At 41.4% G+C, this 21,177-nt stretch overlaps 1 long non-coding RNA gene across 1 annotated transcript; it reads right to left on the reverse strand.

The window, feature by feature from the left end:
• Positions 1 to 14,315: 14,315 nt before the first annotated feature.
• On the reverse strand, positions 14,316 to 18,532 carry LOC137143555 (uncharacterized). The gene is made up of 3 exons (XR_010917198.1): positions 18,365 to 18,532; positions 17,435 to 17,644; positions 14,316 to 14,488 (listed from the first exon to the last, which is right to left on the reverse strand). It is a non-coding gene; the product is annotated as an uncharacterized lncRNA (long non-coding RNA).
• Between the last annotated feature and the right edge of the window lie 2,645 nt (positions 18,533 to 21,177).

A 21,177-nucleotide genomic window follows, 5' to 3' on the forward strand; every position in this document is an offset into this window, starting at 1 on the left:
CCTGGAGCTTTCTCCCCGCCGGCAGCCCCAGGGCCAGAGGAGTACTTTGTCCTGGCAGCGGCCCTGGGGCCGGAGGAGCTGTCAGCCCCTGCTGACTTGCAGCCCTGGAGCCATAGGAGCTCTCAGCCCCCTGCCACAGCCCCAGAGCTGAAGCTCTCAGCCAGGCCCCCAACACTCCAGCAGCAGGCAGGGCTGGAAGTGGGATCCAGGGCCCACGTTTGCTATAGCCCAAGGTTCGCTATTGCAAATGGGTGTTATAGGTGTTATAGTTGTGCCTGTGATTATTTATGCTTGATTCAATATCACTTGGATATCTAACTACTCAAGTCCCACCCACAGATCAGGTGGTCTGAGGTCCAGGTGATCTTAACTAGATATCTGCAAATAATTGCAAGTAAAAAAACAGATGCCTGGTTAAGACCAGGCTGAAAATTTAGCATTTAGCACAATGTACATTGATTGAAAGAGGCAGGCTGCCTTATAAACATATTGGTACCATGTCTGAATCTGTTTATATATGTGTGTGTACACACACACACACACACACACACACACACACACACCCCTCCCTCCCTCCCACCAAGTTGGCTTCTGTTTCTCCTGCCTAAGGAAAAGTTGCTGCCCAGGACTGTCTTGAGGCACAAGCAATCTTAGTGACCACTTGGGGACCTTCATAGTTTCAGGGTCCATGCAATTCTATACTGACTCAGAGCCAGATTTTGACTTGCTTTCCCATTCAGACCTGGAGGCCAGATTGCAAGTCACCCACCCACATCTAGGACTGAAAGTTACAGTTTTACAAGGTCCAGGACTTGATATATTAGATCCCGAATGAGTGCTAAAATAGCACAACTGATCTGAGGGACCAGTGTAGCATCTTATACCTCACAAGCCACCAGGGCTAGAAATTACGAGCCTTGGAGGTCTGCGAGGTATCCAACCTTGAAATCATTTCATTCAGAAGGTACTATCTTGTTACTGACAAGTTCTACCTTGATTTTAGGGAAACTAGTTTGGGAAATGTTACATAGACAATCAGACCATCTGAAAACTTGAAATCCCATCTTTCAAGATGTAGTAAGCATCTCTGCCTAATTCGGTAACTTAATTAGATTACTGGCTGTTAAAATCCTGCCAAAATGGAGAACAATGAGCCAGATCTGTAGCTGGTGTAACTTGTCATAGCTCTACTGAAGTCAATAGGGCCATGACCAGCTACACCAGCTGTGGGTCTGTTCCATATATGGGCGCTTTTGTGGGGATAGGAAGAAGGGGATGGAAGAAACAAAGACACAATCAGAATGTCTGGAGGTGAAGCATGGTGTCAACCAAAAAATCATGTTTTTGATACTTTTATTGTTATTGACTGTTAACTATGTAAGATTTCAGGAATTAAACAAATCTCAGAGGGATATAGGCAACCAAATATTAACTACCCGCCAAGTCCCATGTTGCTGGTTACTTTTGTGAGCTGTTCCTCATCACACATTGACGAGGAGCACTGAGTGAAGAAATATTAGACTGTTCCTTTTTTGTTTTTTAATCCTCCATTTTCTCTGCTTGATTTAATTGGGCTGTTGTATAGCTCTCCCGAACATGGAAACAGGAACAGTTTATGATAGCAGCAGCATGAGACTCAAAGACGCTCAGGGTAAGTCTTCACTGATGGGGGCAAATGTGCCGCTGTCAGATTGATCTATCCAGATCGATTGAGTGGTCAGTAAAGATCCGCTCAATCGATCTGGAAGTCAATGTGTTAAAACCACCCCCTCAAGTGGTGCAGCGCAGTGAAGACGCCTCATTGAGAAGGAGTTACAAAGTCAACAGGAGTTACGCAAGCTGCTCCGCGTAACTTACGTAACTCCCGTCGACTGCCGCCAAATTTGAAGGTAAGTGTAGACCAGGCTTCAGACTTACTGGAGGTAACAAATTAGAGGTACAAATATTCCCTCTCCTTTAAGTGTTGTGAAACCACAGAGATGTATTACATGGCCAACATTCACTTATAACAAAACAGTGAGAGAATTAATTGAATACATCAGCTGACATCCACTCTGAGTGGTTCCATTTTTTACAACCTGATGGGGCCAGAAACATGTTAGCACCAGCATAAATATTTAAGGATGAGGACATTTTTCTAGACATTGATCTTGGACTAGTGATCAGAAAGAAGAAATTTCTCTTCTTGCACACACTCATGCATGCACACTGTGGCAGCATCAGGTCTGGCATATTGTATGGCTAGTCCTGCTGTTACAGCTATCCCGTGCTGATAACACCAATGTAGACGTTCAATTGAAGGATCAAGGGGCATCCTCCGGCTCCCAATTTTCTAAGAAGAAGAACTAAAATTTCAAAGCTAATGCTACTCTAGAAGGCTACTCTCAGTGACAACTAGGCACCTGAAAGGAGAACCTTGTTAAAAGAAGACAAGATCCTCCATGCCATCACTGCTCTGGGATTTCATTTGCATTGGTCCTTATTCCAGGGAAAGACCATGAATACAGCTGGGAAGGAGCCAGTTTATTGTTTTTGAGATTTGTGATTTGGAAAAAAAAAAAATGCATTCTGAAATGGAACAAAAAAGCAAAAAACAAAAACAAAAAAGTTTCCTGTGAAATGAAATTCCAACATTTTTGTTTCTGGTTGATCAAAATATTTCATTTAAATAAAATTAAAGCATTTCTTTCTGGTTTCAGCTTTTTGATTTGATATTTATGTAACAGAAAATAAATTTAAAAAGGAAAAGTAATCTCAAAATGGAAAATACAAACGTTACTGTCATGGTGTGGTCTCTTGTGGTCTTAAGGCCTGAAAGGACTCAGAATACTTCAGGTCTCCTTCACCACCACTTCTTTTTTTATTTGGTTATTCCACCAGGTTTAACCTATAGTGCTATTTACATATATTTAGAAGTCCCAGCCTGTTTGCTTCTGAGGAAGGGAACTGAGCTAGCCATGATCGCACCACTACCAGCCCTGCCTACCTCTGCCTTCCTTCTAGCTCTCAGCTTCCCCCTGCCAAGGCTTCCTCCTCTACTATATGCTCAGAACTGCTAGGGTTGCTTGCCCCTCTAATTAGGCCCTCAGCTGTAGCTTTACTCAGTTGATTGACCTTCCAGTTAGATCTCAATTAACCTAAATTGATGGAGATCTGAGTGACAGGGTGTGCTGAGTCAGCTGTTGATGCAGCACACCCTGTTACAATTTTACACTCCAAAAAAGCTGACATGGAATGCTTCAACCTTATCAAAATGCTTTTTTTCTTCCATTTTCTTTCAAAACAAACTTTCATCTAAACCAAAATATTTCTGTGAAACATTGCACTTTCAATGAATTGGCATTTTCTGAGGAAATATGTTTCATTGGAAAGTTTTTGACCAGCTCTAAACAGGAAAAAAGGCAAAGAGAGACTCAATTTGAAGCGAAATAAAGGATTTTTATGGCAAAATACCATAAAGTATAATTCAAAATGATAACCTTTCTATACTTATTTTAAACCATTCTACTGAACTTAACAGATAATTATATCTTTGTTACAGAATTTTATAGAACAGTTTAGAATCCTATAGAAAAGATCTTATTCTCCACTAAAATTCTACAGGCTTTTTTAGAGTAATTTCTATTGAAATGTATTAAATATGTACCAAATCCACTTGATTTCATCCCTATTAAATTCTAGATGACTCTTTCATAAGGGGAAACAAATTGTTTTGATTCCTCTTTTACAAAAATACCCAAAAACAAAACAAACCCTTTATATTTCCTTGCAGGTTATTTTCATTGCTGGACCACAGGAAGCCTAAGCTGTAATTTGCCTGGATGGTGTACTTGCAGCCACCATCCTTCTAGCTGAGGAGGACTAGATGGGACTGCTTTAACAGCTCAGTAATGCCTTTCCTTAATTTGTTATAGAAGCTATTCAGCAATACAAAGCATTCTGTCTCTCCTGCCTAACCCTGGGTGTTGCTTCAGAAACACTCTAAGGCCTGGTCTACAATACACAGTTTTGTCAACCAAAGTCAGCTTTTTGCACCAAAACAGTGGTGATATACACACTACAATGCTCCCCCCACCAACAAAATTTCCCTAATTTGGTGACAAAATAAAACCACCTCAACGAGAGGCATAGAGCTTTTTGAGACAAACTTTTAGTGACAAAGCATCAATGGAGACGCCACCTTTGGTTATGTTGTGGTAAATGGCCTCCAAGAGGTGTCCCACAATGCCCATCGTGACCACTCTGGTAGACAGTTTGAATTCCACTGCCCTGCAACCATCTGCCCCTCCCCCTTTAAAGGCCTGGGAATTTTTGAAATTCCACTTTCCTGCTTGTCGGTGTGGAGAGCTCACCTAATAGCTTCCCAGTTGACCCCAGAGGCTCCACGCATCAAGTGCTTGCCCGCTTGGATCACACGAGAGCTGTTGGATCTGCCGAGCATATAGGGGGAGGAGGCTGTGCAATCCCAACTCTGCTGCAGCTGTGGGAACTCTCATGGCACGGTGGAGAAGGGCTATGAATGGGACATGCTGATGTGCTGTGTGAAAATCAAAGAGCTGCGGCATGCAAAACAGAAGGCTAGGGAGTTAAACCGTTGCTCTGGTGCTGAGCCAAAGACCTGCCGCTTTTATAAGGAGCTGGAAGCAATCCTTGGTGGCAACCCCCCCCCCCCCCACCATCACCAAGAGATCTGTGGATACTTTGGCAGGGCCCAGAGACAGCAGAGACGAGAATCAACCCCAAGGAAGAGGTTGTGGATGAGGAGGTTGAGTTGGAGGATGAGGCAGAGCAGGGGACAGGGTTGCTTGGTGCAGTGGGGAGCCAGGAACTCTTCTAGACCCCAGTGGGTTCGAACCAGTCCCAGCACTCCAGCTCTGCTGTGCAGGATGCAGGAGAGGGGAGCTCTGTTAAGTGATCTTTTTGAATTGATGCTGCTCTGTTGTATGAGGTACACCTATCCTTTGTTTTTTTGTATCCTGCAACTGGTTGAAGGGATAGAAATGTATGAGAATAGCTGTGTTTGCATGTGCTTCCCATTCTGTTGTATAGCTAGGGAGTGCAGCGGAAAAGTGTGTTAATGCTCATTGAGATTCCATGGGAATTCTCCAGAGAGATCTCTAAGAAACTTTCCTGGAGGTGCTTACCAATCCTCTGGCTACAGTTCCTTGGCAGAGCTGCTTTCTTCCTTTGCCTGTTGTAGGAAACCTTCCTGCACCAACTGGCAATCACTTGTGCAGGGACAAAAGCGGCACATAGGTAAGCCGCATATGGACCCACTCTGAAGCTGTTTGCATAGAGGAGGTGCACCCTGGCATCCCTGCTTACTTTCAGGAGTGAGATATCAGCTTCTATGAGGTCCCCCCACTTGTGGAAAATGGTGGCAGAATTTATAATTTTGTCCCTAGCTATCTGCAGTGATCCTCTTAACAACTACCAAGAAACTTTTCCCCATCTTAAGGGCCCCCACTCCCAAGGCAGAACTCCCCATATTCTGGGCATTTGCCAAACTGTGCGCTTGCCAGGAGATAGTGAGAAAGATGTATTTTACTGTAATGAAACAATGCTGCCAGTGCATGAACAATCATGCTTCTGTTCATTGTTTTTTGTGCTTCTACGGCTGGGGCCTTGAGGGGGTACCCTATTACACATCAACAGAGTGCCTCTGCTTGATAAGAAAGTGACTATGGAGGAGCAAAGAGGACATGTTTCAAGTAGTGTTCCAATCCTCAGAAGCAGAAAAACAAGAACACAGGGCATGGAGACAAAGTATTAACGAAAATCACAAAATAGATAGGCAGGAGAGGAGGGAGAACCAGGAGTGAGTGTTAGCAGGTCATGAGTGGATGATAAAAGCCATGGAGGAGCAAATGGAGATGTTAAAGTCCCTATTAATGCTGCAGACTGAATTCATTCGTGCTTGCCACCCCATGCAGCTGATACAGAGCTACTTACCATGCCCTCTCCAAAGTCCACCCATACATTTCTTTGAACGTCATGGCCTGTCTCGGTATCCCGTTCACTCCACCCCTTCAGGCAGCTTCCAAAACAATAGCTGGAGTTATACACAGCTGTGAGAGCCCACACTACCCCTCATTGCTTTCTCCCTTCCAGCCCAGCATTTTCTGTGTGTTGTTAATTGTTATTTAATAAAGACCTACTCTCTGAAAGATGAGCAATCTTTATTTTTCTCCTACACACAGTGGTTGCTGCTGAAATTGATACAAAGTGGCAATTAGATAATTTGCAGAGTACAAATCACGGTCAGGAAACATCTAAATGTTTGTGCAAGCTGACAATCAGTCAGAGCATGACAAAGTGCTGTTTAGAAAGACACCTTAGTGGTGCTCATTGTCAAAATGGTACCTCAAGGCCTCCCTGATTTGAATGACCCCCCCCTCCATTGTGCCTATTTAATAGCCCTGATACCTGGTAGCTCAAACTCAGCAGCCAGGTGATCTGCCTCTTCGTTCCACCCACGGGGAAACTTTTCACCATTAGCTTCATAAACATTATGGAGCACACAGTAGGCAGCTATAACCATGGGAATATTTTCCTCATTTAGATATAACCTGCCATAAAGGCATCACCATCATGCTTTTAATCTGCTAAATACACATTCTCCGGTCACACGGCACCTGCTTAACCTGTTATTGAACTGCTGCTTGCTGCTATCCAGGTTTCCTGTATAAGGCTTCATGAGCCATGGCAGTAAGGGATACGCTGGGTCCCCAGGATCACTATGGGCATTTCAACATCTGCCACTGGAATCTTTAGATCTGGAAAGAAAGTCCCTGCTTGCAGCTTTCTGTACAGGCCAGTGGTCCTGAAGATGCATGCATTGTGCATCTTCCATGACCACCCAGCTTTGATGTCAGTGAAATGCCCACGGTGATCCACAAGCACCTGCAGTACCATAGAGAAGTACCTTTCTATTGATGTACTCTGTTGCAAGATGGTCTGGGGCCAAAATTGGGATATGCATGCCATCTATCATCCCGCCACAGTTAGGGAATCCCTCTGCTGCAAAGCATCCCACTATTTCATACACATTTCCAAGACTCACAGTCCTTTGTAGCAAAATGCGATTAATGGCCCTGCACATTTGTGATAATACAGCCCCAATATTGGATTTCCCCATTCCAAACTGATTTGCGACTGACCGGTAGCAGTCTGGAGTTGCCAGCTTCCACACAATGATTACCATGCACTTCTCCACCGAGATGGCAGTGCTTATTTTGGTGTCCTTGCACCATAGGGCAGGGGTGAGCTCTGCACAGTTCCACAAAAGTGGTTTTGCACATTCAAAAGTTCTGCAGACACTATTCGTCATCCCAGACCTACATAACAATGCAATCCCACCACTCAGTGCTTGTTTCATGCGCCCAAAAGCAATGGTCTACCGTGTGCAGCTGCTCCATGAATGCCAAAAGTAATCCAGTGTCACTTCTTTCCATGGCGCACAGCAAGTCAGGAGCCTTGGATTCCTGTTCACATTGGGAGCTCATGATATACTGCATGACCAGCCACAATGTGTTCAGAACATTGACCACAAAAGTGGAGAGCAGTGCAGGATCTATCCTTTCAGACAGAGATGACAGACACACAGTAAACAGCGGCTGTTGAAAAATCCTGAGAAACGCAGTTGGAAACCAATGGAATGATGGGACAGAAAATATTGCATGATGGGATTTTGAGCCCACACCCATGGTGCACTGCTATCCTCTCTGCCTTCCCACAACTCCTAGCTGCAGAAAGTGGCGAGTTGCACAGTGGGATAGCTGCCTATAGTGCACTGCTTCTCACAGTCAATCCTAGAGCACCAACTGTGGACATGCTCCGCTGACAGAAGGAACATCGTGTGAACATGCACAAATATGGTAATAATAGCGCTTTTGTATCATCAGTATAACTTGAGTCAACAACATTCTGTAGTGTAGACAAGGCCTAATCCTCTGCCAACCCAATGAATGAAAGACCATGACCAAGAACGTGACCGAAGTCCCCTATGCAGAAGTATCGTTATAGCACAAATCATTATCAGTAGCGCTCTGCACTGGTCCCACTAAAATAGATTATCAAACAAACTGTAGAGCTCTTAAAAGGATGTCTTCCTCCTTTTCTTTTACCTTCAGAACCAAGGTTATCTGTTCAAGTATGTACAGACTAAATGAGGTTCTTTGGCTTATGGATACAAATAGATCTCGCTTTTTTGACTTGCAAAATGAATTCCACTGTGACTTCAATAAAACTTAAGTATGCTAATGTTCAGTCAACCAGTTGTCTATTTATTTCTGTTTACGCCAGCAGATCCATTAGCAACTTTTTCTTGTTTTCTTTTAGAATATTAAATGGTTCAAACATATTCTAAAAATTAGTTGATTAGCTTGTTAGGGCACATTTCTACTGCTTGTTCCTTCTGTAGCAAAAGAGAAAATGAAGGTAATTTTGTTTGCAAGGAATGTATGATTGGAAGCTGACTGTTGAAAGATGTGTCATGTCAATGTAATGAGGGAGTGTAATATCTTAGTTTGCATCAATATGGAAATAGCTGTGCAGTTTGACAGACCTGATGCTAAAGGCAACACCAGAGCTCTCATTATGCATTCAGCCTCTGATTATGAAAAATAGTGTGTTTTCTTTTAAAGAGGAATACACATTATCAATCAAACAGCACCAATTATTTCCAAAAGGGATCACAGCAAACAGGCTTGGGGTCTCTTCAACTATAACTGCACCTGAAAAAACAGACAGATATCAAAGTACATGATAATTTAATTTCATGACAGTTGAATTAATTAGGCAATGTAAAATCCTGTTTTCTGATTGGCCAGCGGCAGCAGCGCTCACTGCTAACAGGACACCATGAGTTGGAACTACTTTACTTTGCTTTACTGATTCACATCCCCAAGCTGTGCATCAGGAGTCAACCATGATCATAGGCCCTACCCCTCCACTTCTTGGCTGAAGTTCCTGCCACCACAGGATTTCAGCATAGCTGTTTCAGAACTCCCACTGCTAAATAGCTACTCCCTAATGGTGGGGCTCACCAGTACCGTTTTTTTTAATCGCTTGCTTATCTGCTACGCTCTTCCTTTCCCTTCCCAGCCTTACTTTTCTGTTCTCTCCTTCCTCATCCAGCGTGGAGTACCTCTATCTCCGGCTGGAGAGCTGTGCAGCTGGCTCCATCACACAGGAGAGCCTGAACTCTTCTGCAGGCACAATGTCCCCTAAAACCCATTCTGCTCACAGGATCCAAGCTCTGACCTGGCCTTTCATGAACTGGGCGAGGAACACCACTCAGGAGAAGTTAGCCTCCCCACCCTCCGCACCAAAAAGGAATCAAAGGCTCCAGAACAGTGACTCAGCTACCACAGAGCCAAAAACAGTGCCATGTCCAGGTCACTGTAGCAAAACTTCATTTGTAGCAGCAGGGGAAGCAAAGCTCCATTGCCACAGGGAATGAAAGAAGTCCAGCAACCAGATAAAAGCAGCTCCTCTGCTTCTGGTAAGGACAGAAGAGCAATAGACTCCATCCCCACCTTCCTCAATCCTGTTTCTACAGTCCAGCACCCTAGTCACAGGTGCCTCATCTGTTGAGGCAAAGGGACTGCAAAACCAGTGTAGTCAGCCAGATGGGGATTCCCATGGCTCTATGCCGCCTCCAAAGTCACTGGCTCAGGAGGCATTTCCAGCCATAATGGGGTGTGGCCAGAAACTCCTGTGTTCTAGCAATCGCCAGTTGTTGGAGTGACCGGTTGGCAGCCAAGTGCAAAGTAGAGCAGCTCTGAGGCTCCTGACAAGCCCTAGGTTCAGGGGAATGCAAAGGTGGCATAAAGCCATATTCATCCCTCCATTAGATTCTGTACACAGTACAGCTCGCCCAGGCCCAAGCATTAGTAGTTACATGCTTGCACAGATTATAAAGTCAGAAGGGACCATTGTGACCACCTAGTTTGGCCTCCTGTATAACATAGGCCATGGGACTGCCCTAAAAGTCCCATCAGTCTGCCCTCACCTCAGGCAGGATAAAGAGAACAGATGGGGACTGCTGGACACACAAAGATATAAACATTTATGTTAACAGAACTAAGCAATTCAGAACAATGAAACTGTGTACTGTGCATTGAACATAGGCGCAGAGGACAGAACACTCCCATGGATCCCGTAGCTGCGGGTGTAACTGAATTGTATGAAGCCAGGCAGTTTCATACAACTGGAGGTTACGGAGGCACTCTTCTCCAGAGCATCCACTGCTTCCATGGCTATACGGCTATCAACATTTGTAAAGCAGCTATCTGGTTCTTCACACACACCTGTGGGCATTATAAACGGGCCGTGCCATCATCAGCTGATGTTGTTTGTGGCAGAATGGCACTCCACATGATGAGAAAGCAGCATATTCTGTGACAAACACTGAACCAAAAGACAAATCCTGCCCCAAACAGTTTACAGTCTAAATGCCTCGCAACCCAACTCCACTTGAAGTCAATAGGATCTCTGGGTGCTCAGCACTTTTGAATATTTAGTTCGTTGTCAGTTGTATGATTATTAATATATATTGTTTGTGATTTTTCACATTGGAAGACATCCTTTGACCAGGAAATGGCGGGGTGGTTCTTATGGTTAAGGTCAACCTCTAACCGATTGCTCTAGCTGTCTGTGGAGACTGCGAGAGAGGAATTCAAACCACACCCAAAAATAAATGGACACACCTTTCTCAGAGAGGAAAAACTGATAAGTAGATCAAATTGCTCTTTTTTTATTCAAAACAAACATGTACAACTACTCATTTTGCAGGATTCACCCAGCCCTGGTCTCAAACAGGCAAAACACTCAAACTGCAAAAAATATAAAATTAAAAAATTAAAAAACAGGTAAGAAAAAATATTTTCCTTTAAATGTACATATTTTATTTATTTTAGTTGGTCTTATTTGCTGTTATTTAAGAGATGGAACCATTTGGGTGAGGATGCAATACTTGTACTGACAAATTATTTTCTTGATTCTTTTTTCTTTGTGTCTTCTTTGCAATATTTGTACTGTGTTGCTTGATAACCTCCATAAAACACTGCAGGGTATATATCATGCTGGTATATATATCACCACTTCTCAGGTAACTGTGGCCTTTGTCCTTAATCCAAAGCATGACAATATCCTAACACAACATACATATACTCACACACCCTCTGTCTCACCTACTTGCTTAATTTCTCTGTGAAGCCAAAGTTATGGTGTTTACCTTTGGCCTGTAGTAGTTCTTAGCTGAGATATGATAAAGAAGCTGCTTTCTTTTTTCTTGCCTTTATTTTCAGCAACTGTATTAAAATGCGGAATTCAAGCTGGGAGATATCTTGACAAAATGGACACCCAGCTACTTATTATATGCAAAAGAAAGACAAGAGGATAAGAGCAAAGTCACTAGAAAACGCATATGAATGTAGGTAATTGTCTGCAGTAAACAACATGAATGAGGGCTAGAAATGCTGCTTAGATATTTTCTTATTTGAATGGTTTGGCTTAGTATGTTTAATGCTACAAGGGTTCAGGGACTAGAGGCTGAACATTAGAACTCAGAATGTGCCAATAACATTTATGTATAATATCTTGCAAGGGGAAATCACAGCTGTATTTCAGGTTTTTAAGCTGGGAGCAGGCAATACCATATAAATTGGAAACTTTACTGTCCCTTCTCACATCCTTGCCTCCAAATTCTATTTCCATTCCATTGCTTTGTCCCTTAAGAGCTGTATAAATGAAAGCTGTGTTTTTGTAAATATGAAAAGTCAGTTGATCATGTAGGATTTCAGTCTACTTTTGCATTCTAAGGTCTCTAATGTCAAGTTGTCTGTAATTTGTACTGAACCAGAAGCAAAATACTGCTGCGCTGTCACTGGAGTGTCACTGACTTCTCTGCAAAGCTGAATCTCTGTGACATTTACACATCCTAAAGACCTGTCTTAGCTTTGCATTCCACTGAGATGATGCAGGAATAACAGTTTCTTGAAGCTTCAAATCGAAGCTCTTCTGGCATTTTGCAGCTAGAGCAAGGAATAAAAACGATAACTTGTAACTGACCTTCTGTTCTGCTTCCTGAGAAGAGCACATGCTGTAGATCTATACCTGTATGATTGCATTGTAGACTTAAAGGCACTGCATAAATTTCTGAAGTAAATCTATTTTAAGTAAATGAGTTTTGCCATTTATTTGGGGATAATGAGAGATGTCTAATTTATAGTGAGGCGAGGTGTATTTGAGTTTTCACTGTATAGTCCACTGAAAAATTGTCAAACACAGTGCTTCCTTGTTACCAAGGTGCCTCTGAACACAGATTTAAAAAGAAAAGAATGCAAATCAAATTAACCTCAACTCCCACCAAGGAATCAGAGTAAAATTAGTACACAACTGGAGTATCATACTCTGTTTAAGCAACAACAAAGGATCGCATTGTTTATAAGCATATTTGCATATCTTGTGGAAAACAATATCATCAAATAAACAAAAGGTTCAATAAATACCTTTTTTATTATATTGTTAGCATAATAATTAAGGTTGTTCACATTGCATTGCTGCAATACTGAATGTTTCCTCTTATCACCATCAATTATTGTAGACACACCTGTTTAAAGGAAAGTACTCCTCCCCCCCCCCCCCAGCTTGGTCCATCTTGATCCCTCTCCATTCAATGAAGTTGCACTCATTTACAGTACTTACATATTGCAATAGTTTCTATGACAACAGATGATGATGTTAAGAGTAAAGAATTTTGACTTGGGTTTAATGAATAGGAAGATAAAGGGAAATGGACTGCAGTGGAAAAGCTTTTCTTTCAAATATTTAGCTGACATATCTAAGCTATTAATATTTAACAACAAATAATTATAACTGCATGAAAAAGCAAACAAAATCAAATGATCATTTACCACAGATCTTTTAATAGTACGGAATATTCTCCTCAAATCTTTATTTGGCTGAATTAAATTATCTTTTAAGCCTCTCACTGGTAGACCTCTCATTGGAGACCAGAGGTCCCTCAGAGATGATGCTCTGCTCAGGCCCAAATGGATTAATAGGCAAACATTTATTTTTAAGATAGTTTCATGTGCAAAATTCTTCCCTGATTTACCCCAGGGAAATTTGTCAGTGGAGATGCACAGAATGTAAGTTAGGGCAGAATCAGGCTCATTGAATTTATTATCTTATCCAGTTCTGTATTGCACTTTACAACCTGGGATGTGACTTAGACAAGCTGGCTGAGGGGGAAGAAACCACAATTCCCCTTTGCCTGTGACTGTATGGGTAATATTATTGCTCTGTTCTCCGACTCTGTTTACTAGCGATGCAAAATTTACTGACAGAAGAATTTTTATGAAAGTGAAACTGGACACGTCCAATTTTGTTATGGGATAATCTGTGCTAAAACATGTGCCAGCGTTTGTAACCTTTCTCATGCTTGTGCTTTGTTTTCTATTAAATGTCAGCTCTCATAGACTAGCTTGCTCATCTAAAAGGGCAGGCTTTTACTTCAATAAAAAATACTTGTTAAAAAGAGAGACAGTACCTCAATAAAAATACCAAGAATGAATGAAATGTTCAGTCTTAATTGGTACAGCTCCATTGCACAGTTTTGTTGCTGACATATGTTAGTAGAGAATATTTCTTGACAAGAGATTTTCAAGGTTATAAAATTCTTAAAGGTACTCGAGAGTGTGTAAATTAAGTCTGCTACAGGTAGATAATGTTTCTGTGATGTCAGAATTAAATACGCTGAACCTCCAGGTAAAACTTACAAGAGCATGGACTATGCACTGGGGGGTCAGATTCTCAGCTAGTGTAGCTCCATTGGCTTTAATACAGCAGTTTACACTAGCTGAGGATTTGGATCCCGAGGTCCAAACTTGCATTTAATATGTACAGCAGGGAAGAAAAAAAGGAATCAATAGTTTAGACTTTGAAATGTACAGTTCCTCTCCAGACAAATGTTGTGCTACATTGAATGCCAAACCACCTCCACTGGGCTGAAATCTGAGAACATTTGGCAGGGCAATGAATGCACACATTGCTGCAGCAGAGTCACACCTGAAAGTGATGTAGCCAAATGAACAGTGCTTCAGCTACAATAAATGTTCATATGTGGAAATACAAAATTTTAAGTGGCATGTTATTTACTGGGCTTGGGGATCTGGAGGCTGGAGGCTAGAAGATTCTTATCAAGCTCACTCCTTTATCCGTGATGAATGCAACAAGAGAAGTGTGCTTTGGGTTACTGTTGTGATAGGGATACAGGGTAAAATGAAAACCAAACACACAGAACAGTATTATAATTCATATCTTTCTGTACTGAAATCCCAGCACTTGCCTCAGCCTTTTGTCTTGATGCTGAATTCCAAAACATCTGTCTCTTTGTCTCCTCTTCAAGATGTTCTAGATCTTATGAGCCGATTTGTCATTGTCCCTTTACATCAGGCTAACCATATTGCCTGCCATCTCCCTGTTAAAACGGAAATGATGACTAGCGCTCCAAACTAGCAAAGTTAAACTGCAATGAAGTATGAAGCTCTGTACGATCTCCTCATTCTGCTAAGGAGCACAAAGTGGATGAAAGGATCTGACAACCTTCAACTGGAAGTGGTGTCATTGGCAACAATGTGAACTGAGGTAAGTGGGACTAGCTTCAGCTAACTTATTCCCCCTGAAGTACCTCCATATAAAAGCTATCTGAAACATATTTAGGGAAAGCATGTAAAGCATTAGTAGCATGATGAAATTCTGCAACTCTAATGTAAACGTTATTTTGATTTAAAAGCTTTTGATTAGTATGTTATTAACATTAATATGACTATGGGAAATGTTTAACTCTTCCCCTGCCAAAGCAAAATGGTCCCTTATTACTGAGTAAGGCATATTTACAAACATGGGGGAAGTATAACGTCACTACGCTAGTATATTTCTGCCTGCTGTATTTTACAAATTTCAGTGCAATTAAATCCACCTGTTTTACAGGTTATGTGGCTAGGCAAAATATCTTTTTCTGCTTTCATTTTGAAGCCAGCTTTACAAGGTCTTACTATGCCTCTCTCTTGGTCAGCGGCTAACTTAGCTTATTATTTCCTGAAATTTATCAGCCAGTTACATAATCAGTGAACTCCTGTCTTGTGTCTTTTGCATCATCTAGTGATTGAAAAGGGCACTACAATATTTCTACATCAAGGACTGCAGTATCTGGTCATATGACTCATGTGCTGCCTAAAAGACAGCTGGTTTTTTTGAGGGTTGTGTTTCTGAGCAGGGATGAGTGAACTGAACCCAACAAAGTTTGAGTTTTTGTGAATATCTGGCATTATTTTGGGGATATGCAAAATTAGTTCCAAGTTTGCAAAACTTTTTCTGTAATTTAAACCCATGTTTTTGTTTGGTTGGTTTTTGAAGGGATATTTAATTAAGGAAAAAAGTTTTTCTAGTGGACCAGACGCCTGTGCTACTTATGTGAAATAGAAAAACTCTTACACCACCATAAGTTAGACTAGAACAACTAGGTATCAGAATAAGGTGAGTCGTTTTTCCCCCTCTTGTCATCTCTCTTCTTTCTCCAGTGTCTTTCCTAACCTCATCAATAATGATGGAGTTGAATTTCCCAGTTCCCACTGTAAGGGTGTGTTCAAATAAAAATTAGATGAAAACAGTTAAACCCAGACCTTGTTCTGATTTCCAGGAAAACAAAAATATAGGGATGGTCAAAGCATTTCTGTCAAAACTTGTTTTTTAAAAAACTGCTTTGTTTGTTTTACAAGCAGTGTTAACTTTCCATTAAACATTTTGATTTTTCATTGAAAAACTGTTTCCTAATAACAAAAAATTTTGGTTTTCAGCCAGAAACCAAAATATTTTGGCCAAATATTTTTATTTAGACATGCTGCCATAGTACCTTATGGGAGTTATAGTTATGTTGCCTCGTGCTCCTATTCTCCTCTATGGGCTATGTTCCCCAATTAGACTTCATCTCCCATGATGCACAACCTCTATTCTCCAAGAGGGGACACCAAGTTTCATCATAGGAATCTAGCCTATGGAGAAGAACAAGAGTTTGAGGCACATAAATTGCAGCTCCCTTGAGATACGGGGGTGGTATTTCTGAATTAAACTATTATAGTTTTCAGCTAAAATATTTTGGGTTTTGATTTTTTTTGCCCAAAAGCAACACATTTTTTGGGGGGAGGGGAACATAATCCCTTTCACCATTTTCCAACCCACTCTACAAATATGTTTATTTAAGTTGTTTCTCTTTTCTATATTTAACTCAGATAATAGAATCTTTCTATGCTTGCCTGATACTTGACAAGGAGAGGTTAGGGTACAATAGCTGTGCTTGCAATTGGAAAAACTACTTTGACACTCATTTATTGAAACATTATCAAAGACAGGCAAATACTGTATTTCGATGCTTCTTGTCCTTTCCAGAACAACAGTGCACCGGAGGTAACTTTAGCACTGATTTCAAATTATAAGCACTCTATCTACTGGAAACTGAAGACCCTTGGCCACTGTAAACTAAATTTCCAGACCAGGTGTTGGGCTTGTAGCCAACATGTCATGTTTTTTTCCCCACACTGTACTACAAAGGACCTCAATGTTGATGGGAAAGATATACTTCCTTTAGGGATCAGAAATAATTAACTCTTTATAGTTGCTCATTTATTACTACTGCACCGATGCCAGATTTTGTATTTCTGTGTGCTTTAATAAAGTACCCAGCACACTGCTGGTGCTATGCAAATTACTATTTTAATTTATTAAGAACTGGGTCTTTAACTGACTTTTGAGCTACTTTGTCAAGAGTGAGGTGTTTGGCTGATTTTCAGAAATTTGTACTTCTTGAGCATTTAGATTACATGCTTCTGTTTAGTTTCTAAATACTAATGGAATTATTGTTGATATAAGGGAAGTTTTTAAATGACAGACAATAGAATTTAAACAAATGTAAAACGTACATTTTGCATATAAATACTTCAGTATCAAGTTTAAAATCAGCTGTACCCTATTATGTTGCCACAAGAAAAAAAATATTATTTTACAAATATAGTAATAGCTTCTGCACCTTAATAATATAGCACTTTTCATCCAGGGATTTTGAGGTGTTTTTACAAAGGAGGTCAGTAGCATTATCTACAGTTTACAGATAGAGAAACTGAGTCACAGAGCAAATAATAGAACCAGGTCTCATGAGTGTCAATCCACTGCTCTATCTACTAGGTCACATATTTGAAACCAAGACTAGCAAGAAGCTGACAAACCTCAGCCCGCGCTTGTGAGTAATTGCCAAACATGAGGTCCTTTACACAGGATGAAACCTGCAAACCCCTTTTCCAGATCCCCAAAATCTCCTTCTCCACTCCTAAACCACTCCAGGATGCACCCACCCTCTTCCTTCCCCTCTTACCTCAGTTGTCTTTAGGAAGTTTGTTGAAGAGTCCTAAGGCATTCTTGGGAGAGCTGAAGATTGGCTCAGAGAGGATGACTGGAGGCAGGAAGGGGCCAGCTGTGATGGGGTTTTTCTTGCAGGTTCATGTCAATATGGTTGGTTCACATCCCTGTGAACTAAACTTCCAGGTTCCATTCATAAACTTAATCCTGCAGGATCCACAGCACCCTAGGGGTAATGCAAAAAACCCCATTCATACCCACAAGTTCAGCTTTCACATGGTGGTTTCAATACACAGTTCAGGTTGCTAAAGTTTCTGCTCATCATTCTGTAGACATGACAGGACCATTGAAGCAAAATCTACAGAAGTAAGTATGCTTTCTCACCAGCCATTTTTTTTAACATATATCTTTTGAGGGATATTAAAAAGCTATCCACAATCTACAGTAAATAGTGTAAAAAATAAAGCCATATGAAACACCTTTGTCCATTTTCTCTCTGTTCTTTTAAAAACATCCTTTTAAAGAGCATTCAAGTTTAGCAGCGTTGAACCTATGTTCATGAATTTACCCCCCTGAATTTGAAGAATATATTAGATCCCTAAAATGAGGTGATGAAACAATGCTAAGATTGCATTCAGCGCACAGGATTATACAATTCTAGCACAGTACTGCTGTGAGCTCTTAAACAGCTACTATGTTCTACTCCAATAGTGACCGCATTTCAGAGGTGGGAGGAGTGATTCTGATAGAAAGGGAAAGATCTGAATCAAATGTAAATTAGTTTATGATGCTTCTTGGGATCTCTTGGGCTGAAATGCACAATAGAAATTGTTTCCTAGACAATCCTACAGCAATCAGCCACAGGGGTCTTCTTCATAACTACACAAATGCATGTGTCACAGGTTTTCCTGGGTATAACAGTAGGTGTCTCACAAAGCAAGCTCACCTCAATTTTACAGCAATGAATTGGTATTTCGCTCAAGATGGCTGCCTAGGATCTAAATGCCATAACAAAACAGTCTGCTGGGTCAATCAAACTTGAGTACTCAGAGGTAGGGCTTTGACCACACCAGGTTTCTTTGGTGAAGCCAGGGGGCATCCTTCTTCCTTTACCCTTGCTTCACCCAGAACTGGCCCCTGGAAGTGGAAGAAACAGCCAGCCCTTTTTATCTTACTTGCTGGGCCCTGATTGGTTTCTGCCTTCTCCTGGTCCTTCTAACTACTGGAGGACTAATTCTTGTTGGTTCTGCCAGCAGCTGAATCTGGGAGGCCTCTCTAGATAGCTCTCGGAGCTCTGAATTTACTGTTCTTTTTCTCCACAGGACACTTTCTTTGGGGTTCTTTGTAGTGGCCTTTAGCAGGGGACAACAAATGCCTCGTATACCACATCCCATCTATTCTCTTCCTATAAGCACCTGCCTCAAAAGACTGGGTTCTTGCCCTCTGAAATATTAGCCAATATTAAAGGAGAATAAATCCTGTATTCTGAAATAGATTATACATTGAATCAATACCCTCTTTGTTCCTCAAATTGATTTTTCCCGTGTCTTATTTATCTGAAAACTCAGTGTTTTCAATGGAACAGCAGATCACTTAGTTTATTCATTGTTTATATTTTGCAACCAGGTGAAATAAAGATTTGCAGATTTGGCACTCAGTTCAAATACATAAAGAAATTAAAATGAAAAGATAAGTAATGTTCATAGTGTTTGGGGTTTGGCCTTTCTTTTGAAGCTGCATTTGAACACAGGTTAAAAACAATCTTCCCAGGTCCATGCTATGGGATTTTAATCTGGATTTCTGTTGATAGCAATTAAAAGATGACAGCACAGAAGTATTTTATTTAAAAGAATGATTGTTCTAATGATATTCAACTGACACAAGGCTGCCAGTTTGAAGCTGGTCATATGCATAAAGTGCAGGAACTAGCTTAGTTACATAAGATCACAAAGGGAGTTAATAGATCTGGGATACAAATTCAACATCTTTTTCATTCTCAGCTCTTTGTTCTAACCGTTAGTATACACTGACTCCCTTTGGTAAAATCCTTTGTATTTCCAACTTCTCAGGGTCTCATAAATGAAAGTCATGTGCTTTTATCTAATCATTCCCTTTAATAAGCATCACAAACATTCAGTGTGATTGATTAACTGGTAACAAGAAAGAGAAAGTAGGAATATTCATATTAGCCTATTTTTCTTTGCTCAGAGAAATGCATTTAATACATATGCAGTACTTCTAATAACATATTAAGCTGCTGAAAGTGTTAAAGCAGAATTACATTACAAAATACAGTGACAAGGCCGGATTTATCCTTAGTGTAACTCCCCTGAAGTCAATGGAGTTATACTGGGGATGAAATAGGCCCACTACGTGTACATGAAACACATCAGTACATTCAGAGATTTTACAATCAGAAATGACCATTAACATGGCATAAATATAGGTCATAGAATTTCACCCTTTCTCTCCCCACTGCCTAACACCCCCCCCCCCCACACCCTTGTAGAGTCTTAATTGTTTTGCAACTATAGGGGTGCTGCTGCATTTATCCTCATCCTGTGTACTTTTACAAGTTACTGAGCACCCTCAACTCCCATTGATGTCAATGGGATTTCTCTCTAATCCATTTATGCCACACTCATCACTGTAGTGTCTGGAAATAGGCAATGAAGGACATAGTTGAACATAGATCAAGAGAGATTCCACTTGAACTTTTACCTGTAACACAAACATTCTTTTTATCTACTCAGTGAGGTTGATTTAGGACTTGTTTACACAGACCAGCGGTATAGACCGGGGGGGGGGGGGGGGGGGGGGGAGAGGGGTAAGTCCTGGCTCTGGCTACATGAATGACGTGAGCTAGTTACTTTATTAGTTTGCAATAGCTTGGTCTATGGGGCAGTTACAGTGCAACACTTCAATGCACACTGGAACACCGCACCTCCACGCCCTGTGGGGCTGTGTTGACAAGCCCTTAGCCTGAGGTTTGAAGTATTGAAATTTGCTTTATTTTAAATTATTCTCCTTCTTCTTGCCTTGTGGAATAAACTCCTTTTTAATTAGGACACTGTTGGATAGATTTTGGGGGCAGATTCACTGGGGCATGTTCATGAAGGAACCAAACTTCAGATGAAAGGCAGAGAAGGAACTGGAGGCAGCCAATCAAGGTGACCCTCAAAAGATATCTCCCTGACAGTGGTCAGCTGGCATGTGGGAAAAGTCAGCTGACCACAAGGAGTGACAGAAATATGAGAACCAACCTTAGAGCAGATATAGCCTAAGATAGCACTAAATACACTCAACAAAACATACAGGGTGTTCAACATAGCTGAGTTAGGCTAGAGTGTGCCCTGAGCAGGGGACACTGCAATATGGCATTTGTCCGGGAGAGGTCAATGAGGGATCATGCTTACAGAGACACAAACTCTCTCCCAGCTTTCCAGTGCATGGGAAGCTGCATATCCACTGGTGCCACTATTCCTCCAAGTACACCCAGGCTGTTCAATGGGCTGGTGTAGAGGTGGGGGTTGGAATAGAGGACAGGACCTCCCCACCTCCGACACCTTTGGGCAGTGTTCACCCATGAGTACAGTGAACGTGTTCATGTTTGCATTTGTACTTGCCTGAGGCTCCTTGCGCCTCCGCCTCTGCCCATCCATGTAAGTCCCAGTTACAAGCTGCCCTGGATATATTTCTGTGGAAATTATAATGTTTTTACTGTTTGACTTATTTTGACTCCCTGGTTCTTGCAGTTAA

The sequence above is a fragment of the Emydura macquarii genome, unplaced genomic scaffold (assembly GCF_026122565.2).
Source record: "Emydura macquarii macquarii isolate MOO-44397 ecotype Brisbane River unplaced genomic scaffold, CSIRO-AGI_Emac_v2 contig_3343, whole genome shotgun sequence".
Lineage (NCBI taxonomy): Eukaryota > Metazoa > Chordata > Testudines > Chelidae > Emydura > Emydura macquarii.